This window comes from Triticum urartu, chromosome 4, assembly GCF_003073215.2.
Source record: "Triticum urartu cultivar G1812 chromosome 4, Tu2.1, whole genome shotgun sequence".
Lineage (NCBI taxonomy): Eukaryota > Viridiplantae > Streptophyta > Magnoliopsida > Poales > Poaceae > Triticum > Triticum urartu.
The window spans coordinates 33,574,243-33,580,815 of NC_053025.1; positions in this window are offsets into that span (position 1 = coordinate 33,574,243).

Sequence of the window (6,573 nt, forward strand, 5' to 3'; positions counted from 1 at the left end):
GGCCCATGTAAAGCCTGTTAACGGCCTGTTCGCATATAGCCCATTTACAGCCCGCTAACCCAAGGCCCGTTACGCCCTATCCGAATTAGGCCCAGTAGCGTCATCTGGGCCACCCAATATGATTCCAGCCCGTTTTCACTTCTGGCCCATGTATGGCCCATGACGTCTTTCGGCCCATATGAGGCCCTATGTAACTCTTGGCCTATTAACGGCCCGTGGTGAAACTGGCCCGTAATGAACAGTGTATCACTTTATACCCATTAACGGCCCGATTATTCTTTGGGCCGTTTCCAGCCCATGTTATCTTTCGGCCTTCTCAGAGCCCATTTATTCTTGGGCTCATTTCCAGCATTCGTTTACTTACGGCCCGTTACTGTCATTTTCTGCTTGTGGGCCAAATTCAGCCCGTGGTTACAGTCGGCCCGTTTGTGGTCCGTTAATACGTTGGGCCGTTTTCATAGCGTCATCAAATACGGCCTATTAACGATGGCCCGTTATGGTCGGCCCATGAACGGACGATTCCAACTCTAGCCCGTTTACGGCCATAATGCGGTCTGTTTGGCCCATGTTTGGCCAATCGATCATACGGCCCGTATAAGGCCCATTGATGATACGGCCCGCAGAAGGCCCATTGTTTCTACGGCCCGTAGAAGGCCCATTGTTTCTACGGCCCGTAGAAGGCCCACTGTTTCTACGGCCAGTAGGAGGCCCAGTGTCACTACAGTAAATATTAGCCCATGGTTATTGTGGCCTAGTTTTAAAAAATAGGTTATTGCAGCCACTAGCTAACCGCGAAAAAGAACTGCAATGACTACAAGCAAACAAATAAACAAGACAACAAGGAAATAAATAAGCAAGCAACTAACGCTAGGCTATCACGGCTATTACACATATTACATCCACTGGGCATCAAAGTTCGCCACCAGTGCAAATATAGGGAACAAAGCAGCATATCATATACACTGGTTGTCAAAGTTGGCGACCAGCGCAAATAAACGCCGCAGCAAAACAAATCCAGAACTGAAACCACTTCAGAAGATCTCAAGAAACAATATCCTGGGTACCCATAATGCTGGCAAGATGCTTAGCAAGCTTATTAACTTTCTCTTGTTTGGCGCTTAAATCCTCCAGCGCTTGTGTTGCACCAGAAATATGCATCAATTCTGCAGGGACTTCCTCAGTCCTTCAGCTTCCTGTCGCAGCACATCTGATCGATGTCTTTCAACTTGAAGTTGAGACTCAAGAAGACGAACTGATTCAGGCAGCGAGTTCGAAGAGCTTGTGCCAGCAGTAGTGGCCAGTAACTCGAACACTACATCAAGACAGGACTTTTGGTTCCCTCACTGTCATCAAGATAGTTTTTATCAGCTTTCTTGGAGACCAACAGGGATGTCTCACTATCTTGAACCTTATCTGCATTACTTCCTTTACCATTGGATAACGCGGTACTGTTCTCCAATATTTTGTCCGCATTCTAAAAGAGAAACAAGCAGACACATCACATGTTTACCATGTTGTATATGAAACTCATTTTGGTAAATGAGTTCAGTAGTAAAGTGGACAGGATAACAGCATGAAACAAACATATATCTATGTACCATGGTCACTTTATGGTCTATACCATTCTAGTTTTTGTTGCCAAATCAAGATAGAGACACAGTTCAAATAATATTTGTTCAAGACAAAGCAGAATAGACAGAATATAAGTGTGGGTAACTATAGAGCAATAACAACACTTGTAATGTGCATGACATGAGAACATAACTGTTTATTCAATTGAAACTGAAATCAACATAGAGCAGGTTACAACAGCAAACCAGTTAAAGAAACAGGTTTAAAACATACCTGTTGCGCCATTGGAGTTTCAATTCCATCCTTCAAATTTGAAAATAGTTGGTATGAGTAAATACAGTCATGCAAGAGCAAAGGAGTATGAACCATAGCTACAGAACCTGACCTGAGAACAAATCTTCTTCTCCTTTAAGCGTTGAGTTGGGATTCGGAGTGGTGGTCCTCGTGCTTTGGGCACTGCAGTTCCCTTACTAACTGCTCGTGTTTGGGTGCTCTGTGGTGGAGACGGTGCTGTGTCAACTGGAACTGGGTTACTATCTGCCGGGGTTGGGGTTAGAAGGGGTGTAGCTGGTTCTCTGTCCAACTGGGTAGGGGTACAATCTGCGAGAGTCTGGGTTATGTGTGGTGGATCTGGTCCTTGGGCAAGTACAACCGTGGTTCTATCTGCATCAACTGGTAGCACTATCTTTTCTGAAGACCGTGTTGTTACTCCCTTAGATACTGCCATCACGCTCTCCAATTCAAATGGCTGATAAACAAGAAAAGTAATTGAAAGTATAGACATTGTATGATAGACAGGTGCAATGGATAGTGGGGAATAAAAGAGGGCATGAAATAATTCATATTATGTTGTCTAACCAAACAGGATAGCATGACATTTCACATATATGATGGCTAACTAAACAGGATAGCATGACACAATTTCACATTATGATGGCTAACTAAAAAAGATGGAAAGACATAGTTCAAAATATGAGACTATGTAAATAGGATGACATGACATAACTATATAATGTGTTTATTAAATAGGTTGGCATGCCATAATTCACATACATTCACAGATAGAATGCCATAATTCAAAATATGATGACTGTAAACACTAAACAGGATGAGATGATATAACTATATGATGTCTTTATTAAATGGGTTGCCATGCCATAATTCAGATAGATGATGTGTATGTACTATGTAAACATGATGGCATGATATAATTCAAATATATGATTTATATAGTAAGCAAGTAAGATGGCAATCCATATATGATGTAAAAACTAAGCAATGCAAGACAACATGCATGACATGGGTAATATAACCCTGCCAAGTTTGAGCATAGACCTCAGGGGGGAAATAGGACTGGTCATCAGTCTCTGAATCCTCCTCTGAGGAGCTCTTTGTAACCAGCAAGATGTCTGCTTCAGCAGGTAGCATTGTCTGCTCTGAATACCTTGTTTTCACTCCAGATACTTCCATCACCGCTTCAAATGGCTGATGCACAGGAAGAGTAGTTGAATATACAAACGTTGTCGACAAATGGAACACGTAATACAAAAAAATGATAGCATGATATAATTCACATACATGATGATTGGCTAAACAGCATGGCATTGCATAATTCACATATATAATGCCTTTGCAACAAGATAGCATTGTATAATTCACATATATAATGTCTTGCAACAAGATGGCAATGCATAATTCACATATATGGTAATTAGACACTGAACAGGTGGCATTCACACAAAGCATGTCTAAACTAATCAAATGACATAGCAATGCGAGACACCATACGCACGATATGAGCAACATAACCCTGCCAAGTTAGGGCATGCACCTCGGGGGGGGGGAATATGACTGGTCATCTGTCTCTGAATCCTCCTCTGAGGAGCTATCGGTAACCAGCAAGATATGCGCTTCGTCAGATAGCATTGTCTGCTCTGAAGACCTTGTTTCCACTCGAATTTGCCATCACCGTGTCAAATGGCTGATGCACAGAAGAGCAGTTGAATGTAATAACATTTTTGACAAATGTAATATGTAACAAAAAGGATGGCCTGATATAATTTACATATAAGATGACTGGCTAAGCAGGATGGCATTGCAAAATTCACATATATGATGCCTGGCTAAACAAGATGGCGTTGCATAATTCACATAAACGATGAATAAACTAAACAGATGGCATTCGCACAAAGGATGTCTAAACTAAGCAGATGACATATTTGATGTATAAAGTAAGCAATGCAAGACACCATATGCATGATATAACCAACATCAGCATGCCAAGTTAGAGCGAAGACCTCAGGGGGTAAATAGGAGTTGTCTTCTCCTTCTGAATCCCCCTCAGAACAGATATCTTCCTCTCGATTACAATACAAAATGCATGGAGGGGGGCTGCCTTTGCGCCTACCATGGAGTGATGTCTGCATGAAATTTTATTGCCACACAAGGCTCGTCTCTTTTGCTCTACATGTTCAGTTCCATTGTTTACAATAACTGTCATGCATAGGAATAAAACATAGTGAGATTATGTAAGGAGTGCATGCAGAAATCCAGAGTGATGGTAGCAACCTGTGGATAGACCCAAAACCAATAATAGCAGGCAGATAATGGCTTCAGTTAAAAAATATAGATAATGGCTTCTTTACTGTTTGTTTCCCACCCAACATGAAACTCATAGTAGACACCGGAGATTAACCAGATAGTAGATAGATACTATTGATAGCGGCCCCGATATGTACCCCACAACCATTTAAAAACTCAAGTTTGACCATTAGTTTGGAGCTGACTCAGAGTCTAATCGGTGAACAGGACGATAAAGTAGCATGTAATATTAAGCGATGCATAACGTAAGCAGACACGAAAGAGTGCGACCTCTCTTGCGGACCCGTGTAGTCCTCGAGGTCATCTGCTCGGTTGATGATGGTAATGCAGTTTTCATGGCTGTCAACGGCAGGGAAGAAGATCTGAGGCGGCGAAAGACAGTTTGGAGGTCAGATCCCTGCTGTGCTGGACCCTTCTGTCGTTGGAGCAGCTGAGCTGGGGTGGACGACGGCGCAGCAGGAGCGGGACAAACCACGCAAGGTTTTCTTTGACAACTATCTGTAAGAGAAGTAATTCTGTAAGGGCTCGTTTGAATTGGAGGATTCCAACAATGCAGGGATAGGAAATAGACAGGAATAGGATAGGAATGCACGTGCAAAACAGAGAATTTAAAAACACAGGATTTCTTGCCAATCTGGGTGTTTGATTCACAACAATTGGAAGATCACAGGATGCAAAGAAGCATGGTGAGATTAAGTCAAACCACAAGAAAATGTACGGTTATAATGCTATTATGCTACTATCTCTTAGTCTTGTGCTTCATGAATAGGAATTTGAAAAGGAGGACAAGTGAAAATTAAAATTCCTACGTTTTTTATTTCAAGGAGACACTAAAGGAACAAATTCGTGTGCTCAGTGGACAATATATATAACATGTAGAGTAAAAAAGAGATGCAACAAGTGTACAACCTCTTTGGCGAAGCTGTCGATCTCAGCGTGATTGGGTTGGCCGGTGAGGATGCTCCGGCTGACTTGGCTGTCGGAGGAGGGGAAGAAGATCTTAGGCGTCTGGAGATGGAGCCGAGGTACTGCTCCGCTGTGATGGAGGGTTTCGTCGTTGGAGCAGCTCCGGTGAGTTGTACGACGCCGAGGCTGAAGCAGGACAAGAGAGAACAACGTTAACCTGAGTGGAATTCTAATAGCATCTCCAATACATGACGTAAAATACATAACCACAAAGTGCTAGATGTAAAATACATCAGCCGCTCATCTCTGAACTTAACTTGAAACTGAATTTAACTGTCGAAACTGAACTTAACTGTCGAAACTGAACTTAACTGTCGAAACTGAATTTTGCTGTCGAAACTGAATTTTGCTGTCGAAACTGGACGCACTAGCAAGGTGAGGCTACACGTCGGTCGACTGACTTTTTCATCTCTGGTCAGTCGATTTTGCAGCCGTTGGATAAAATCAAGGGCCTGCGGTTCATCTTCAACCTCCACCCCCCTGAGGCCAAACAGCAGCCCCCCGCCGCCGCGGTGCCGCCCGCCGCAAACCCCACCGCGGTCCGCCCGCCCCGCCATCCCTCTAGGCCCCCGTGCCGAGCTTTTTTTCGGCGATCCCACGCCACCGCCAACGCCACCACCGGCGACCACCGCCCCCATCCTGAACCCTAAGATAGATAGTGGGGTACCTCTCCGGTGAGCCCCCCTCCCCGCTGCGGCTGGTTCTTCCTTCACCCCGGCGGCATCGGAGTGAAGTGTAGCTAAATCGGAGCAGCATCGCAAGCAAGAGCAAGAGCAGAGAGCAAGCGCGAGCAAGAGCAATAGCAAGAGCAGACCAGGCAGGGGACCGAGAGCAAGAGCAGAGCAGCAGCGCGAGCAAGAGCTAAAGCAGCAGCAGTCCTACTGATGTGGACGTCGCCGAGGGAGCGACGCCGTGGAGGAAGTGGCCGGACGACGCCGCGTGGATGGAGCCGGCCGTGTCGGCTCGGGACCGAGCGCCGGTAGCACCGTGAGATCGAAATCAAGAAGAAAATGCGGCGATTAGTGTACAACCTCTTTGGTGGCGCCGATTAGGCGCAACTTCATCCGAGGAAACGGTGATGATGATGCTCTTCCGGTGGTGCAGGTGAAGACGGCGGTGTGGGAATGGAGGTGGCGCGAAAGACGAGGGGAATCGGGGCAGCTCCTTGGAGGTGGAGGATGGGGTGGCTGAACCGGCGATGAGATCGGATGACGGATCCTCATCGGTACGGTGGATGAGGGACGTCGAGGTGTTGCTGTGGACGACGTCATCGGGGAAGAGGCTCCGGCTGGGTGGCGGACGGAGCAGGGTGTGGGGTTTCGTCGCGGTTTTCGCGGCCTCGGTGTACGAATGGGTGGGCGGATGGGATGGCAGTGGGGAACCATGGCTTAGAGACGCGCTTGTCCGAAATGTGGGGTAAGTTACGAAAGTACC